Genomic DNA, 18,789 nt, shown 5'->3' with positions numbered 1-18,789 from the left:
TGGGTTCAAGTGATTGTCCTGCCTCAGCCTCCTGAGTAGCTGGGATTACAGGTGTCCGCCACCATGCCCAGCTCATTTTTTGTACTTTTAGTAGAGACAGGTTTTCACCATATTGGCCGGGCTCATCTTGAACTCCTGATTTCAAGTGATCTGTCTGCCTCAGCCTCCCAAAGTGCTGGGATTATAGGCATGATCCACCACGCCTGACCTGGAAGTGTTCTATATCTTGATTGAGGTGGTGGTTACATGACTGTACATTTCTCAAAACTCATCTAACCCTAGACTTTTTTTTTTTTTTTTTTGAGACACGGTCTTACTCTGTTGTATAGGCTGGAGTGTGGTAGCACAGTCATAGCTCACTGCAGCCTCAATCTCCTGGGCTCAAGTGATCCTCCCACCTCAGCCTCCCAAGTAGCTGAGGCTACAGGCACATGCCACCACACATGGTTAACTTTAAAAAAATTTTTTAGAGACAGGGTCTTACTACGTTGTCCAAGCTGGACTTAAACTCCAGGGCTCAAGGGATTCTCTTGCCTTGGCCCCCTAAAGTGCTGAGATTACAGGCATGAGCCACTGTGCCCAGCACCATAGACTTTTTTTTTTTTTTGAGATGGAGTCTCACTCTGTCACCCAGACTGGAGTGCAATGGCATGATCTTGGCTCACTGCAACCTCCACCTCCCGGTTCAAGCAATTCTCCTGCCTCAGCCTCCTGAGTAGCTGAGATTACAGGTGCATGCCACCACATCTGACTAATTTTTGTATTTTTAGTAGAGATGGGGTTTCACCATGTTGGTCAGGCTGGTCTTGAACTCCTGACCTCATGATCCGCCCACCTCGGCCTCCTAAAGTGCTGAGATTACAGGTGTGAGCCATTGCACTGGGCCCACCATAGACTTTTAATAGGGTGATTGTACTGTATGTAACTGTTACTTAAATGAAGTTAACTTAAAAAAAATAATATAATAAGTACCAAAAAAGATTTTAGGGGTAGGGGAAAGTAATGCATTATATTTAGAAAAAACTCAAAGAATATAAAAGCATACAAAATTTTAAAAATCTCCTCTTTGCCATTTTCTTTTTTTTGTTGTTGTTGTTACTTAGTTTTTATTTCATAATCATAAACTTAACTCTGCAATCCAGCTATGCATGGGAGAGAACAAGGAAAACATGGAACCCAAAGGGAACTGCAGCGAGAGCACAAAGATTCTAGGATACTGTGAGCAAATGGGGTGGAGGGGTGCTCTCCTGAGCTACAGAAGGAATGGTCTGGTGGTTAAGATAAAACACAAGTCAAACTTATTCGAGTTGTCCACAGTCAGCAATGGTGATCTTCTTGCTGGTCTTGTCATTCCTGGACCCAAAGCGCTCCATGGCCTCCACAATATTCATGCCTTCTTTCACTTTGCCAAAGACCACATGATTGCCATCCAACCACTCAGTCTTGGCAGTGCAGATGAAAAACTGGGAACCATTTGTGTTGGGTCCAGCATTTGCCATGGACAAGATGCCAGGACCTGTATGCTTTAGGATGAAGTTCTCATCTTCAAATTTCTCCCCATAGATGGACTTGCCACCAGTGCCATTATGGCGTGTGAAGTCACCACCCTGACACATAAACCCTGGAATAATTCTGTGAAAGCAGGAACCCTTATAACTAAATCCTTTCTCTCCAGTGCTCAGAGCATGAAAATTTTCTGCTGTCTTTGGAACCTTGTCTGCAAACAGCTCGAAGGAGACGCGGCCCAAGGGCTCGCCGTCGACGGCAATGTCGAAGAACACGGTAGGGTTGACCATGGCTAGTAGTACAGGACTTTCCTCGGCGGCAGCGTCTGCAAAGCCCTCTTTGCCATTTTCAATCCTAGTTCTATTAACAGTTTGTAACTATTATTCCAGATTATTTTTATATAATCATTTATATTTGTGAAAATATGTAAATATGATACCACAGTACATACTGTTTTGTAACCTGCCTCATTCATATTACTTTTCATTCCGGACATCTTTTCCTCTTTTATCAGTAGATTAAAATCTCTCTCATCTCCCACATCAGCACATCTCACTGTCAAGGATGGAACAGGCTTTCCATTATGTTGACCATTTCTGCTTGCCACAGGTCAGCTGGCCGGAGAGGGTCGGCCTGACCGACTAGAACTAGAACAGACATCTTCCAGCGGCTGTCAACGTCCAAAGGACACTGTGTTCCTTGGACCTCTTACCAAACCAGCCAGGTCAGTTTCTCCTCCTGTTTCAAAGCATATTTCCTCTCATCCTCTTGAATTGCCACAGCATTTGACCTGTCATTTCACTACAGGATCTGGGGAGAAAGGGAGGACTGTGTCCTAGAAGAAAATATTTCTATAAATACCGAGCAACTGTTCACACATTATAATTCCTGTTATTTTAATCAATATACTTCGAGCTTAAGCAGTTCTACTGATGCTTGAGAGATCTTTTCAAGGTCACACAAGGGACTGGCAGTGTGAGAAGGGAGAGGGTAAGATGTATTCAGCCAAGACAGCCTGCGCCAGGGGCTGCTATCTCTACCAAGCCCAAAGTGGAATGACAGGAGCATGAAGTTCAACATTGGCAGTTGGAAGTGACAACTGGATTGTGGAAACTTACATGACAGTGTGGGTGGCGTTTGCCCACTCACCCCTAGAAAGAGCACCTCAGTGCTCTAGACACCCAGGTTCTCCTTCACAGACCGCCGCCCTTCTCTCCCCAACATCCCAGAACACCTGTCTTGGTGAAGTACATGGCAGCTTCAGACTGTGCTGATCACATAACGCTCTCAATCCACAAAAGGAATTCACCAGCTGGAGTTCTCCAGATCACTGTTCTACAAACTGGAGTTGGCGAGGAGCTGACAGAACTGGAGAGGTCACAGCCACTATGCTGTGGTTGATCGAAAGGTGTGGTTTGGGGTTTCTCAGGGCTTTTCACATTATTTTTCTTTTTTTTTGTCATTAGTTATCATTAGTATGTTACCAAAGAGAGACGTGGAAATTATACATGATGAAATATTTTGGAACTTCAGTGGGATGGGTAGGTTCATGTTGATGCTATTTCAATAGTGATTTCTTTCAGTCTACGTACTTTGCAAGAATGTCACCATCTCTAAATAAGAAATAATCCTTGTAGGTCGGGCACAGTGACTCACGCCTGTAATCCCAGCACTTTGGGAGGCCGAGGTGGGCGGATCACCTTAAGTCAGGAGTTCAAGACCAGCCTGACCAACATGGTGAAACCCTGTCTCTACCAAATACAAAAAATTAGCCGGGCTTGGTGGCACATGCCTGTAATCGCAGCTGCTTGGGAGGCTGAGGCAGGAGAATCGCTTAAACCTAGGACGTGGAGGTTGCAGTGAGCTGAGATTGTGCCATTATACTCCAGCTTGGGTAACAAGAGTGAAATTCTGTCTCAAAATAATAATAATAATAATAATAATATAATAATAATAATCCTTGTCATCTAGAACTACTTTGGTAGGGCCCTTCACATTCTAAAATTCTTTGCTATGTTTCTAATCAAAGGCAGCAGTGCCATGGTTAAGAGCACATGCACTTCAGTGTCAGAAACGTGGGCTCAGGTCCTGGTTCTGCCACCTACTTGCCAAGTGTTGTTGGACAAGTTACTTGACTTTGCCCGACCTGTTTCTTCATCTTTGCTGGGCTGCTGGGAGGTTTCTGTGGTATGATGCAGGACACAGCACAGCACTTGGGACCTGGAAGGTGCTTAGTACCATGGCTATCATTGTTACTATTATTAAGAAATTTATTGAGGCTCGGTGTGATAGCTCACATCTGTAATCCCGGCACTTTGGGAGGATCACTAGAGCCCAGCCTAATTCGATACCAGCCTGGGCAACATAGTGAGAACCCCCATCTCTAAAAATAAAAGTAAAATAGGCCGGGCGCGGTGGCTCAAGCCTGTAATCCCAGCACTTTGGGAGGCCGAGACGGGTGGATCACGAGGTCAGGAGATCGAGACCATCCTGGCTAACACAGTGAAACCCCGTCTCTACTAAAAAATACAAAAAAACTAGCTGGGCGAGGTGGCGGGCGCCTGTAGTCCCAGCTACTCGGGAGGCTGAGGCAGGAGAATGGCGTGAACCCGGGAGGCGGAGCTTGCAGTGAGCTGAGATCCGGCCACTGCACTCCAGCAAGGGGGACAGAGTGAGACTCCGTCTCAAAAAAAAAAAAAAAAAAAAAAAGTAAAATAAAATGTGGGTGCTGTGGGTCATGCCTGTAATCCCAGCACTTTGGGAGGCTGAGGCAACTGGATCACTTGAGGTCAGAAGTTGGAGAGCAGCCTGACCGACATGGTGAAACCCTGTCTCTACTAAACATACAAAAAATTAGCCACGCCTGGTGGCACATGCCTGTAATCCCAGCTACCTAGGAGGCTGAGGCAGGAGAATTGCTTGAACCTGGGAGTTGGAGGTTGCAGTGAGCCGAGATTGCGCCACTGCACTCCAGCCTTGGCAGCAAAGCGAGACTCAGTTACAAAAAGAAAAGAAGAAATAAGTCACTTAACATCTCTGGGTTAAGAAAGGTGCAGTGGCTCATGCCTGTAATGCCAGCACTCTGGGAGGCTGAGGCAGGTGGATGGCTTGAATCGAGGAGTTTGAGACCAGCCTGGGCAACATGGCAAAACCCTATCTCTACGAAAAATACAAAAATTAGCTTGGTGTGCTGGTGCATGCCTCTAGTCCCAGCTACATGGGAGGCTGAGATGGGAGGATCTTTTGAGCCTGGTAGGCAGAAGTTGCAGTGAGCTGAGATCACGCTGCTGCATTCAAGCCGAGGCAGCAGAGTAAGACTCAAAAACAAAAACAAAAATAGATAAATCTCTGTGTTGTATTAATGTTAAGCTATTGTTTATTGAGTACTCACTATTTGCCTGGCACTGTGCTCTCATCATCATTCATCCAATCCTTAAAACACCCCATGTGTAAATGTTCTGCAATCAGCAGGTCTCTGCAAACCTACCCTCAAAGACTGAGGAAGCTGAAAGGCCATAGAAAGAGCCTAACAAATCCAGTTTCTCAGAAAGAAACATTTAGTAGAAACTTATGAACAGAAGCCAAGTCTCGGGATGGTGGATCCCCTCAAGGTTATCCCCCAGATCCAGGGCTTATCTACCATAGAGAATTTGCTTCAGGGCATGATATGGTTTGGATTTATGTCGTGGCCTCTCATGTCAAATTGTAATCCCCAATGCTGGAAGAGGGGCCTGGTGGGAGGTGATTGGATCATGAGGATCATGAAGACAGACTTCTCCCTTGCTGTTCTGGTGATAGTGAGTTCTCACGAGATCTGGTTGTTTAAAAATGTGTAGCACCTCCCCCTTCTGTCTGTTCCTCCTTCTACCACCATGTAAGACATGCTTGCTTCCCCTTTGCCTTCCACGGTGATTGTAAGTTTCCTTGAGGCCTCCCCAGCCACGCTTCAGGTACAGCCTGCAGAACCATGAGTCAATCAAACCTCTTTTCTTTGTAAATTACCCTGTCTCAGGTAGTTCTTTACAGCAATGCGAGAATGGACAGAATTTTTTTTTTTTTTTTTTTTGAGACAGAGTCTTGCTCTGTCACCCAGGCTAGAGTGCAGTGGCACGATCTCGGCTCACTGCAACCTCCACCTCCCAGGTTCAAGCAATTCTCCTGCCTCAGCCTCCCAAGTACCTGGGACTACAGGCGCCCGCCACCACGCCCAGCTAATTTTTTGTATTTTTAGTGGAGACGGGGTTTCACTGTGTTAGCCAGGATGGTCTTGATCTCCTGACCTCGTGATCCACCTGCCTCGGCCTCCCAAAGTGCTGGGATTACAGGCGTGAGCCACCACACCTGGCTTTTTTCTTTTTCTTTTCTTTTTTTTTTTTTTTGAGACCGAATCTCTCTCTGTCACCCAGGCTAGAGTGCAATGGCATGATCTCGGCTCACTGCAACCTCCACCTTCCGGTTTCAAGTGAGTCTTCTGCCTCAGTTTCCTGAGTAGCTGGGACTATAGGCGCCCACCACCACGCCCTGCTAATTTTGTATTTTTAGTAGAGATGAGGTTTCACCATATTGGCCAGGCTGGTCTCGAACTCCTGACCTTGTGATCTGCCTGTCTCTGCCTCCCAAAGTGCTGGGATTACAGGTGTGAGCCACCATGCCCGGCTGGGGCAGGATTTATGGTAAGTATGTGTTTATGCCTAAGGACGGGCTTTTTGTTTTTTTGTTTTGTTTTTTGGAGATGGAGTCTTGCTCTATCACCCAGGCTAGAGTGCAATGGCGCAATCTCAGCTCACTGCAACCTCCGCCTCCTGGGTTCGAGCAATTCTCCCTGCCTCCCAAGTAGCGGGATTACAGGCACACGCCACCACACCCAGCTAATTTTTGTATTTTCAGTAGAGACAGGGTTTCACCATGTTGTCCAGGCTGGTCTCGAACTCCCAACTTCAGGTGATCTGCTCACCTCGGCCTCCCAAAGTGCTGGGATTACAGGTGTGAGCCACCACACCCATCCAAGGAAAGGATTTATAGTTAGTACATGAAAGGAAAAATCTTAGAGGCATTCCCAGAACTAGGGTTAATCAGAAGTCAATATGGCAGATTAGCATCCATGATGGAGTTCCTTTAGTCCCCACAGTAAGTATCACTTATGCACAGAGAAACATAGGCACAGAGAGTTAATCATCTTGTCCAAGGTCACATAGCCCATGAGCAGTGGAGTCAGGACTGCAGCAGTGATCTATTTTAGCGGATACAAGGGATGAGACTATGTGATCTCCAGGGTCCCTGTCAGTGACAAGCAACGTCTGTGGATGTTAAGGTTCCAAGGTTTTCTGAAGCACTCAACATTATCTCCCTAAAATTATGCCTCCGTGTGAAGGTGAGAATGGACCCACATCAATGCAAAAAGTGAAGAGGGAGTCTGTATCTTGGCACAAGACTTTCAGTCCTTCTCAAACTGGGAAGGGATGGTCATTCCACCCCACTTTCTCACATATAGTTAGATTGACAAGAGGCTTTCTTCCCAGAATATCTCTGAAGATATGTAATTTATGGCATGGTTCTGAGGAAGCTAGTAAGGCCAAGAGCCCAGGACTGCGCCTAGAAGAGAAGCCCCGTGAGAAAGCAGCAGCAGAAGGGCTCAGGGCTGCCTAGCAGAAAGCCTTAGTTCTGCCCAGTGTTCTTGGCCCAGTTCTTGTGTGCAAGGAAAAGCAGGAGGTGCAATCTGAAGAGTGTTAGTAACTAGCAACTATCAGTAGCTAAAGGCCAGTAGGCTGGCATAGGGGACATGTTATAAGGGTTTATTGTCTGGATTCCAACATACCTGGATTTTAGGGGTTGACGGAACTGTTCTGTATCCTCATTGTGCTAGTTTGCATAACTGTATTTGTTTGTCAAAACTGGCAGAGCTGCACCCTAAATTTTACTTTATGTAAATTATGCCCCAATTAAAAGAAAACTAAAGCAAAGTCCTGCCACATATCTGCTCTCATTTTATCCCCATATTTCTATCACCTAGGGCAGATTCTCTGCTTTGTGCTGGGGGAGGGTAAGGCTGGTGGAGGGGAGTGGACTCCAGTGGCTTTGGGACCCTGGACCCTTGCCTGCAGCTATTTCCATTCTGATTTGGTGAAACCTCCAAGACTTTAGCCCCTGCAGTCACTTCTCTCTCCCATCCTCTCTTTCCCATGAATATCCAATGTTTTAAGTCGTCAGTCTAAATAACACCAATAATTGATAAATTAATTTGTTAACTAAAAGTTTGGGCTGGGTGCAGTGTGGCTCACACCTGTAATCCCAGCACTTTGGGAGGCTGAAGTGGGTGGATTCCTTAAGCCCAGAAGTTCAAGAGACCAGTGTGGGCAACATAGCAAAACCCCATCTCTATAAAAAATTTAAAAATTAGCTGGACGTGGTGGCGCATGCCTGTAGTCCCAGCCACTCAAGAAGCTGAGGTGAAAGGATCGCTTGAGCCCAGGAGGTGGGAGAGTGAGATCCTGTCTCAAAGAAAAAAAAAAAAAGGTTTGGCAATGGGTGTCTGAATTTTGCAAAGCTTCAGAGAGCCACCTCCTTTCAAAGTCCCAAGTTTTGTCACAGGGAGGAGACAAGGAATACCTGTTTGGAGGAACCAACTGCCCCAGGCATGTTCCTCCAAAATAAAAGGAACTTGGAGTTTGTAAGCAAAATATTCTTGCTTTGATAAGATTCTTTGCTTGACCATACCTTTTTCAGGCTTCTGAATTGTCTGTTAGGCCCATCTGTGCACTTCCTTGTAAAATCTGGTTTTAGCAAAGAACCCTAAGTCCATTTATCAAGAAGGTCCTATCCTTGATATCATCTTCAGTATCTGATCAGGTTCCTCATCCTCCATTATCCCCCAGGCAATGTTTAATCACCCTGGCCTATCTTCAGCAAGAATCCTATTAGGAATGTTTGGCCAGAATCACCCTTACCCCTGATGTTTCCTCTTGGTAATTTTCTACCCACTGATCCCTATAGTGCTCCTTGGCTACAAACTCCCATTGAGCCCAATCTCTTTACCCCTCTGCAAGACCCCGTTGCAGTGGTCCCTATACTTGGTGGTCCTGAATAAAGTCTTCCTTACCATGCTTTAACAAGTGTTATTGAATAATTTTTTCTGTTAACACTTCTAAACTGTCTCTTGAACTACATTTTGCCATTTGGAGAGCATCAGAATGGAGACCCTGATCGAATTATATTTTAAACAGAAGTTATTGTTCCAGGCTGGGCACAGTAGCTCACACCTTTAATCCCAGCACTTTGGGAGGCTGAGGCGGGCGGATCACCTGAGGTGAGGAGTTTCAAGACCAGCCTGGCCAACATGGTGAAACCCTGTCTCTACTAAAAATACAAAAAATTAGCTGGGCGTAGTGGTACACGCCTGTAGTCCCAACTACTTGGGAGACTGAGGCAAGAGAATCGCTTGAACCCGGGAGGCCGAGGTTGCAGTGAGCTGAGATCGCGCCATTTTACTCCGGCCTGGGCAAGAAGAGTGAAATTCCATCTCAAAAAAAAAAAAAGTTATAGTTCCATTCAACCTCAAACATCTTCATTAAAGATCTGTGATTTTTTGTTTGCTTTGTAAGTTGGGCTTTGACTATAGGATGGGACATACTATAATGGGTGCAATATTATTCCATTATATTAAAATTTCTCCTGTATCATATAAAATCTGTTGTATATTATTAACAGTAGCCAAAGCGATCAATCAATCAACTTCCATCAACAAACTTACAATGCATATTAGGCAACTAACCCTGGTGTTAACAAAATATCCTCTGCTGGCTCTTTCTTACAAAAACTATGAACAAATGCCTTTGGTTTTCTGACAAAGGAGTCAAATTAATTCAAGGACTTCAAGTAAGGTACAGACTAAGCACAGATCAGCCCTTGACATTAATCTCCTCTCCACCATGACCCCGAAGTCCTCAGGATTGTCTAAACACATTTGGAGAATAATTCAAAGCTAGGCATTAATAGCAGGGACTCCCCAGGACTGCCAAGCACACTGTGTGGAACAGGACCTGAACCAACAGCTTCTTTGTTATCCATCAACCCTGGGATGGGTTGCTCTTTTTTTTTTTTTTTTTTTTTTTTTTTGAGACGGAGTCTCACGCTGTTGCCCAGGCTGGAGTGCAGTGGCGCGATCTCGGCTCACTGCAAGCTCCGCCTCCCGGGTTCCCGCCATTCTCCTGCCTCAGCCTCCTGAGTAGCTGGGACTACAGGCGCCCGCCACCGCGCCCGGCTAATTTGTTGTATTTTTAGTAGAGACGGGGTTTCACTGTGGTCTCGATCTCCTGACCTTGTGATCCGCCCTCCTCAGCCTCCCAAAGTGCTGGGATTACAGGCTTAAGCCACCGCGCCCGGCCGGATGGGTTGCTCTTACCTCCAGGTAGGGAAGCTCTTCTTAGCTCCCTGGCAAATGTGAAACAATCTTCATGATTTGTTTCCAGGCACTTCTAGGTGTGAATTAACATTTATGCAGTCTGTAAAATATGATGAAATTAAACATTTGTGAGGTTCAGTCCCCCAGTATTTATGGTCTTAGAACATTCAGGAGGCTATATGACAAAATACCATAAACTAGGTGGCATATAAACAACAAACATTTATTTCTTACAGCTCTGGAGGCTGAGAAGTCTAAGATCAAGGCACCAACAGATTCAGTATCTGGTGACAACCCAGTCCTCATGGACACCACCTTCTCACTGCATCCTCACATAAGGGAAAGGGCAGATGTGCCTCTTTTATTATTCTTTTTTATTTTACTTTTTTTATACAGACAGGGTCTTGCTCTGTCACCCAGGCTGGTCTCAAACTCCTGGGCTCAAGCAATCTTCCCACATTGGCCTCCCAAAGTGCTGGGATTACAGACATGAGCCACCGGCCCTGGCTCCTTGTGCCTCCTTCATAAGGGCATTTATCCCATCTATGAGGACTCTGCCCTCCTGACCTAATTATCTCCCAAAAGGCCCCACCTTGTAATACCATTGTATCATTGCTTGGGGGAATAGGATTTCAACATACGAACTTTGGAGAAACACAAACATTTAGACTATAGAATATTGTGTGCCTACCATGTGCCAGGTACCATGCTAGGTGCCAGGGATATGACTAGAAACAAAATGGACAAGGTCTCTGGCCTCATAAAGCTCATTGTGGTCTAATAGGGCAGTAGCCAATAAATAAACACACACCAAATAATAATAGATGTCAGCTGGGTGACTCATGCCTGTAATCCCAGCACTTTGGGAGGCCGAGGCGGGCGGATCACGAGGTCAGGAGATCGAGACCATCCTGGCCAACATGGTGAAACCCCCATCTCGACTAAAAATATAAAACATTAGCCAGGTGTGGTGGCACGTGCCTGTAGTCTCAGTTACTCGGGAGGCCGAGGCAGGGGAATTGCTTGAACCCGGGAGCTGGAGGTTTCAGTGAGCCAAGATCGCACCAGTGCACTCCAGCCTGGCCTGGTGACACAGCAAGACTCTATCTCAAAAAAAAAGAAACAAAAAACAAAACAAAACTATGGAAATAAATGCAGCCTACCTGACAAGGTAAGAAGGCCTCTCGGAGCAGCTAAAAGTGAGCAGACCACTCCAAAGCCGGGGTGACAAGCATCCAGCCAGGGGGAACTGCAAGCACAACGACCCTGACTGGAAGGAGGTGAAGGGAGGCCAGGTGAGACCTGGGGGGTAGTGATGAGGTAGGGGTGGTGACAGCTGAGGGCAGAGAGGTAGGCAGGGGCCAGATCACACAGGATCTCACAGGCTGGTAAAAAGGTGATGTCAAGGTCACTGAAAGTTAAGCACAGAGCAACATGATCTGATTTACCTTTGTAAACAATCATGCTGGCTGTTTGAGTGGAGAACAGATTAAAACAGGAGAAAGTACAGAAGTAGGAAGCCAACTTTTTATTAATTCAAAAACTTTTTACTAAATGCCTACTACACGCTGGGCTCCTTGACTAATATGAGACGGTAGAAAAGGAAGAAAATGAATAAAGAGAGTGAGCTCTGTTCTGGAGGGAAAGCCAACAGGACCTGCTCATGGTGAGAATTCAGGCACCCTGCAGAGAGAGAAAAGCAGAATCTAACTCCCAGGTTTCTGGTTTTGGTAACTGACAGGATGGTGGCACCATCTTGGGAAAAAGGTAGAAAACCAGGTTGGGGAGGGGTGGGAGGACTCAAGAGCTGTTTGAGGGCCAGGTGCAGTGGCCCACGCCTGTAATTCCAGCACTTTGGGAGTAGAGACCAGACTGAGCCATATGGGTAAGACTTGTCTCTTTAAAAAAAAAAAAAAAAAAGTTGTTTTGAAGAGGTAAGTCTGAGGTGTGAGGTGCTTAGTTGACACCTAACAGGAGATACCAAGTGCTATGAATGAATGGAGGGCTTCAAGGAAGATCTGAGCTAGAAGACCATCAACATATACATGACAGTGGACATGAACATCTAGAGGAAAGAACTGAACCCCAAATATCTCCAGCAAGCAATCAGGTAGAAGAGTCAGCAAATGTGACAGTGAGATGAGAGTGAAACCACTGAGTGCAGAGCATTGTATACCTGAATACACACACCCCAGGATGCAGAGGGAGCTATCTTTGAGGAGCTTACAGTCAATCTACTGCAGGAGAGAGACATACAAACAGGAAGTCACAAAACAAAAAGAGTCCTATGAGAAGGAACACACCAGGTGCAATGGGAACAATAGATGGGCACCTAATCCAGCCTTGGAGAATCCAGGAGGACTTCCAGGAAGAGGTGATGGATAAGCCCCAAAGATGAGAAGAAGATGGAGATAAGTGGGAGGAGTTTGGGGGAGATAACACTCAAGGCAGAGAGCGCAGCATGTGGAAATTCCTGGAAGCAAAAGAAGACATGGTCCTTTTGGGGAAAGGCAAGAAATTCTGCATGACTGGAGTGTGGAAGATGAGAGAGCAGGAACTGAAAGAAGAGGCTGGCACCGGGGCCAAATCATGGAGGGCCTTAAGTGCCAGACTAAGGAGGCTAGGCTTATCCCCAGGCCACTGGGAGGGAGTGAAACATTTTATCGACTTGGTGAAGATACTTCATTCTGCACAGATCACTCTGGCTGCTGGTGAAGGATGGCAGGTGGCATGGAGACTCACCAGGGAGCTGTGGCCCATGAGAGATGGTGGAGGCCTGAATGAGGCGGGACCTGCAGTGGAAACGAGGGGTGTGAAAGGCCTGGGACATAGCAGGCTTCCTGAGTGACTAGATGAGGGATTGGTAGGTGAGGGAGGGATGTTGAGGTTGAAGAGGGCCAATAGATAGCATCCAGGCCTCCTACCCTGAATTTGGAACCAGTTCAGACAGAGACACAATCAGACAGATGGAGATAAAAGTGGTAGCTTCATTATTGATAAGGCTTAATTGGAGAACAAGGTTCAGCCTGTGTAGCTTCTCTGACATTTCTTTCTTTATTATTTATTTTATTTTAATTAATTAATTTATTTTTTGACATGGAGTCTCGCTCTGTTGCCCAGGCTGCAGTACAGTGGCACAATGTTGGCTCACTGCAAACTCTGCCTCCCAGGTTCATATCATTCTCCTGCCTCAGCCTCCCAAGTAGCTGGGACTACAGACATGCGCCACTATGCCTGGCTAATTTTTGTATTTTTAGTAGAGACAGGGTTTCTCCATGTTGGTTAGGCAGTCTCCAACTCCTGACCTCAGGTGATCCACCTGACTCGGCCTCCCAAAGTGCTGGGATTACAGGTGTGAGCCACCACTCCTGGCCGTCTTTGTTTTTGTTTTGAGGCAGGGTCTCACTATGTTGCCCAGGCTGGCCTTGAACTCCTAGGCTCAAACTATCCTGTTGCCTCAGCCAAGCAGCTGGGACTACAGGTGTATACCACTGCGCCCAGCCTCCTTAATATTTCTTGAATTAACTGTACCCACACAGTCATAGCAAAACTAGGCAAACATAAGCCTCCTCCCCAAGGATAGCTCTCTACAGCTCAGGGAGAGAGGGCTGAGCCACATGGGACCAGTTTCTCCTTGCAACTCACCAAGTTGATGATTTAGTCACTCACCCACCAATGGGAAATGAAGGAGAGGGCAGAGAGGCCAGAAGTATTCCTCCCATATTTTCCCTTTCCTATAGAGGGGGTTAGAAGTTCTCAGCCTTCTCTAAAAATGTGAGAAGAGGAGGAAAGGGTCCCTCACTGTGCTTAGAGATCTTCCATTTGGCCTTCTGGATCCAACCACTCTGGGCCATGGGTCTAAGTTCTTGTTCTCGGGCTCTCTCTATACACACAGTCTCCAACCCCCCAGTTCTGGTCACCACTCTGTCCCCTCTCCCCTGTAGACCTCGGGGTGAGAACAGACTCCCAGTGGTACTGTGCGATCCCTTGCAGTTTCTTTAGAGCCTGCCCACGTATTTGCAAACAACCTCTTTATTAAAAACTCAAATGATCCTAATTTGAGAGTGTCAGCTGGTTCCTGTGGGGAACCTTGGCAGTCACACCCCTTCCCCCAAATAAAGAGAAAGCAAGCACAACTGACATGGGAAATGATTAGGACTGTCTTCCTAAGGGTTATGGCTTGAGAAGTTTGCTGCTCAGGAAAGATAGTGGGCTTACTGAGATAGCAGTTGTCTTTTAATAGCCCTACTATTTGGGTGAGAATGATGCTACTCAGTTAAAAAAAAAATCATTGAAAATCCCACCTCTCGGAAACAAACATTATTAAAATGTTTTCTCTTTGTGTGTGTGTGTGTGCGTGTGTGTGTGGAGATGAAGGTATCGTTATGTTGCCCAGGCTGATTTCTAAGTCCTAGTCTCAAGCAATCTTCCCACCTCAGCCTCCAAAGTGCTGGGATTATAGGCGTGAGCTACTATGCTCAACCAGCTATTAAAGTTTTTGATTAATACTATTCTACATATTTCTCTACACATATATGCTCCTACAGATATACTCGATTTTACATGAATGAGTCATACTCTAAATGCTGTATCAAAACCTGCTTTTGGCACAAATGTTCTCAGGATCTCCTGAGGGCTGTGTCACAGGAAATAAAAAAAAGAAAGGAAAAAAAGAAAACCTTGCTTTCTTTCCCTCATCCATAAGCTTGTGTTTTGAATTTCCTGTGGAATAATTCAAGTAGATGTGTCCAGAAGTAAATTGCATATAACAATCTAGAACTAAAAAGAGAGGTGTGGTCTTGGGGTCACCATCAGAGCTGGTCACCAAAGCCTCAGGAGGTACAGGATCCTAGCAGGCAAAGGGTGGAAGACAGAGAGGCAAGTGCCAACCACAAAGTCCCTGGAACACAAACAGTGATGGTGGGAAGGAGAAAAGCACAGCAATTCTTGGTCTTCAAGAGAGCAGTGGCCAACAGTGTAGATGGCCAACATTAGGTCAAATAAGATGAAGGCTTTAGATTTGGCAATAAAGTAGTAGCTAGTGGCCTGGAAAAGAGTGATTTTAGTCAAGTGGTAGTGTGGGAGCTAAACTGTAAAAGAGCTAAAGAGATAACGGAAGGAATCCACCCGCTCACACCACCACTACTCCACTCCCTCTTCATCACAGCTCTCAGACTCCAATGTGCATATGAATTACCTGGGCATAATGTTATCATGTAGATCTGATTTAGTAGGTCTGGGTGGGGCCTGAGGCTCTGAATTTCTTACCAGCTTCTTTGTGATATGTTTGCAGTTCAGCCCTGATAAGCTCACCTGGGGCTTTACCAAAGATACTCAAGTGTGGATGAAAATGAGTTCTTGGGGTCCTAGATGCACATCACAGAAACACTGAAAAGGAACACTAAGGAACTTCTCAGCTGCCTCATTCTTTGCTGTGTGTATGTGCCTCACTCATGAAAATCTCTATATTTGGGTCATTTTAAAGTTAACCTTTTTTTTTTTTTTTTTTGAGTCTGAGTCTCACTCTATTGCCCAGGCTCACTGCAACCTCCACCTCCCAGGTTCAAGTGATTCTCCTGCCTCAGCCTCCTGAGTAGCTGGGATTAAAGGCATGTGTCACTACACTCAGCTAATTTTTGTATTTTTAGTAGAGAAGGGATTTCCCCATGTGATTCTCCCACCCTGGCATCCCAAAGTGCTAGGATTATAGGAGTGAGCCACTGTGCCTAGCCTAAAAGTTTCTTAAATCCTAAATGTATGAGACTTTTCTAGTTAACTTTTTGTTATTTTTCTACTTTAATTGCACTAGGTCCAAGAATACACTACTATTACAGTCCTTTAAAACTTGTTGAGATTTGGCCGGGCGGGGTGGCTCACGCCTATAATCCCAGCACTTTGGGAGGCTGAGGCAGGCAGATCACCTGAGGTTGGGAGTTTGAGACCAGCCTGACCAACATGGAGACACTCTATCTCTACAAAAAATACAACTTTAGCAGGGCGTGGTGGCTCATGCCTGTAATCCCAGCTACTTGGAAGGCTAAGGCAGGAGAATCGCTTGAACCCGGGAGACGGAGGTTGTGGTCAGCCGAGATCACACCATTGCACTCCAGCCTGGGCAACGAGAGCAAAACTTCGTCTCAAAAAAATAAAAAACTTGTTGAGATTTGCCTTATAGCTAAGTACATGGTCAATTTTTGTAAATGTTCCATGAATGCTTGAAGACAACATATTCTACAACTGTTGGGTGCAGTCTTATGTTTATTAGGTCAAATTTGTTAACCAGGTTGACAGGTCTTCATATTCTATTGATTACTAAAAGGAGATGTGTTAAAATCTCCAGTCTCTCTACCAGGAAAACTTCCTCACCTCAGTCCACCTTATTCACGATAAGCAAAATGTTACCTGGTCTTCGCAGACCCAGCCCTTACCCTAATGAAAGTGTCAACCTAAGAAGACTTCCTTGATCACCAACACCTCCCTAACCCCACCTCATACCTGGCACTCCTTCTCCCTCCTCTGAGCTCTTACAGCATTTGCTGTCTGTATAAACAATTTGACACTTACCTAATTTGTCTTCATCACAATTATTTGAGTTGATAATTTACTCCTGTCAGGTTTTAAATTCCACGTGGGTAAAGATTATCTTATTTTTCTTTTATAACAGTTTTATTGAAACATAATTATTGACATACTATAAAATTCACGCTTTAAAAGCATACAATTCAGTGGGAGACTATCTTATTTATTCTGGCATCGTCTATAGCTGTGGTTCCCAGTCTTGGGTGCACACTGGAATTACCAGAAGGGCTTTAAAAAATAACCTTCAGTCTGGGGGAAAAAAAAAAATCCTTCAGTCTGGATCTCACCTCCAGAGGTTCTGGCTTAACTGGTTTGGGGTGTGGCCTGGGGGGATGGGACTTTTTAAAGCCCCTAGGATGATTTTAACTTGTAGCCGGGGTTGCCCTAGAGTGCTCTGTTCATAGCAGGCACCCAACAACTGTTTGTTGTAATCATCAATTAGCTTTAACTTCTACAATCCAGTTAATTAACTCACTCAAGAGTGGACATCTGTCTCCCCAATAGCCCAACAGCTCTTACCACAGAATGGTCGGCTTATATCTGTCTCCCCAACGCAGCAGGAAAGTAACCCTATGAGACAAAAGCATGTAGAAAAGGTAAGTTCACTTGCAAAGATGTGCAGACTTCAGTAGGACTAGATCACGGAATAAGAAATACAACAGATATTAGACCGTGCGTGGTGGCTCACGCCTATAATCCCAGCACTTTGAGAGGCCGAGGCCAGTGGATCACGAGGTCCTAAGTTTTGAGACCAGCCTGGCCAATATGGTGAAACCCTGTCTCTACTAAAAAACAAAAATTAGCCGGGCGCGGTGGCGGGCGCCTGTAATCCCAGCTACTCGGGAGGCTGAGGCAGGAGAATCGCTTGAACCCGGGAGGCAGAGGTCGCAGTGAGCCAAGGTCGCGCCCCTGCACTCTAGCCTGGGCAACAAAGCAAGACTCCGTCAGAAAGAAAGAGAAAGAAGGAGAGAAGGAGAGAAGGAGAGAAGGAAAGGAAGGAAGGAAGGGAGGAAGGGAGGAAGGGAGGGAGGGAGGGAAAGACAACCGATATTAAAGGAAAAAAATGTAAAGGAAAAATTACCACATTTACATTTGTCTTTTCAGCATGGATGACACTCTCACGTTGAAAAATGCATGTCACAAGAATTGTGTGTGACATATCCCCAAATTTCCACATTCAAAAGTCAGGGATAATACGGTTTTCATCCGGGAATCAGTAACTCATGGGAAAAGCTCAAGATGTCATTCATTTTGGAGACCAGATGTAAAGGAGTAGTATGGGTACTTTGTCTCAAGGTGGAAAGTGCCTTTCTTATGTTTTTTTCCTTCCCATGGGACTTGTTGCATACTCTTAAAATGGCGGCAGGGCAGACACGTTTGCTTGCACAGCTGTGAGCTGCATGCATAAAAGCAGGGATGGTTTTGGCCTAAGGCAGGGATGGTTTTGGTCTTATCCGTTATGGCATCCCCTTGTGGCACATGTTAGGTGTTCAAAAAATATTGGTGGAATGGATGTGATTACACTTCATGCCACAGTATATAAATATGATTTTAACTGGACAGGGAACTGCACAAGTTTCCCATATTGATCCTTTTTGCGATCTTAATTATGGTACTCTGAGCTGGGATACTGCCTAGACTGCCTGGGCTACAACAAACTCTAAAGGGCTTTTACTTTCACGCCCACAGTGGTTGAGGGTTCGCGTTCTGTGAATGCTGGAACCTCACGCGAGTAGCTGAGTAGCGAGGATGGTCACTCCCGGATAAATGAATACAGGATTCTCGCGGCTGGGAGCGGTCGCCCGGCGAGGTCGGTCATCCTGCCTGTCCGGTAACACCACGAAACACCTGCCACTGATACCTCCCCACCAGCTCCCGAGGGTTCGCGCCGGCATCCCGAGCCGCACCCCCTGTTCCGCCGCAGCCGGATTCCCTCCAGGGCGGGTTACGCCCCTAGGCGCAAAACAGAACCACTTCGCATCAAGAAGACAAAGTATAACCAGTCACACCAAAAAGAGGCAGCATTATTTAGACAGCCGGCTACTCCCCCAGAGACTCCACCCAGTCCCCTGGGCCCGGCGTTCAGCGCGCCGACGGTGCCCGGCTCCAGGAGCTCCAGCTCCCTCCACGTGTCCTGTCTTCCCAGCAGCCTCCTCTGCCGCCTCTGGAGGAAAATCTCCTGACAACTCGCGGTCTGCGGACTACGACTCCCAGGAGGCGCCGCGCCGCGGCTCTCCCCGCCCCCTTTCCGGGACGCGCAGGCGCCCTGGGCTCCGTCTACCAGCCTGGCTGGCGACGCCTGGATG

General features: G+C 46.2%; 1 long non-coding RNA gene and 1 pseudogene across 2 annotated transcripts; both read right to left on the bottom strand.

Annotated features, from left to right (window-relative positions):
* Positions 1-1,072: 1,072 nt before the first annotated feature.
* LOC100428346 (peptidyl-prolyl cis-trans isomerase A pseudogene) lies at positions 1,073-1,840 on the bottom strand (annotated as a pseudogene). The gene has a single exon (XR_001446298.3). The product of XR_001446298.3 is annotated as a peptidyl-prolyl cis-trans isomerase A pseudogene (transcript).
* Positions 1,841-2,011: 171 nt separating this feature from the next.
* LOC144330291 (uncharacterized) lies at positions 2,012-18,674 on the bottom strand. The gene is made up of 4 exons (XR_013396330.1): positions 17,565-18,674; positions 17,003-17,053; positions 9,905-10,004; positions 2,012-2,341 (listed from the first exon to the last, which is right to left on the bottom strand). It is a non-coding gene; the product is annotated as an uncharacterized LOC144330291 (long non-coding RNA).
* Between the last annotated feature and the right edge of the window lie 115 nt (positions 18,675-18,789).

This window comes from Macaca mulatta, chromosome 7 (assembly GCF_049350105.2).
Source record: "Macaca mulatta isolate MMU2019108-1 chromosome 7, T2T-MMU8v2.0, whole genome shotgun sequence".
NCBI lineage: Eukaryota > Metazoa > Chordata > Mammalia > Primates > Cercopithecidae > Macaca > Macaca mulatta.
The sequence above is the reverse complement of the archived record's forward strand: the minus strand, read 5'-3'. Positions and strand labels throughout refer to the sequence as shown.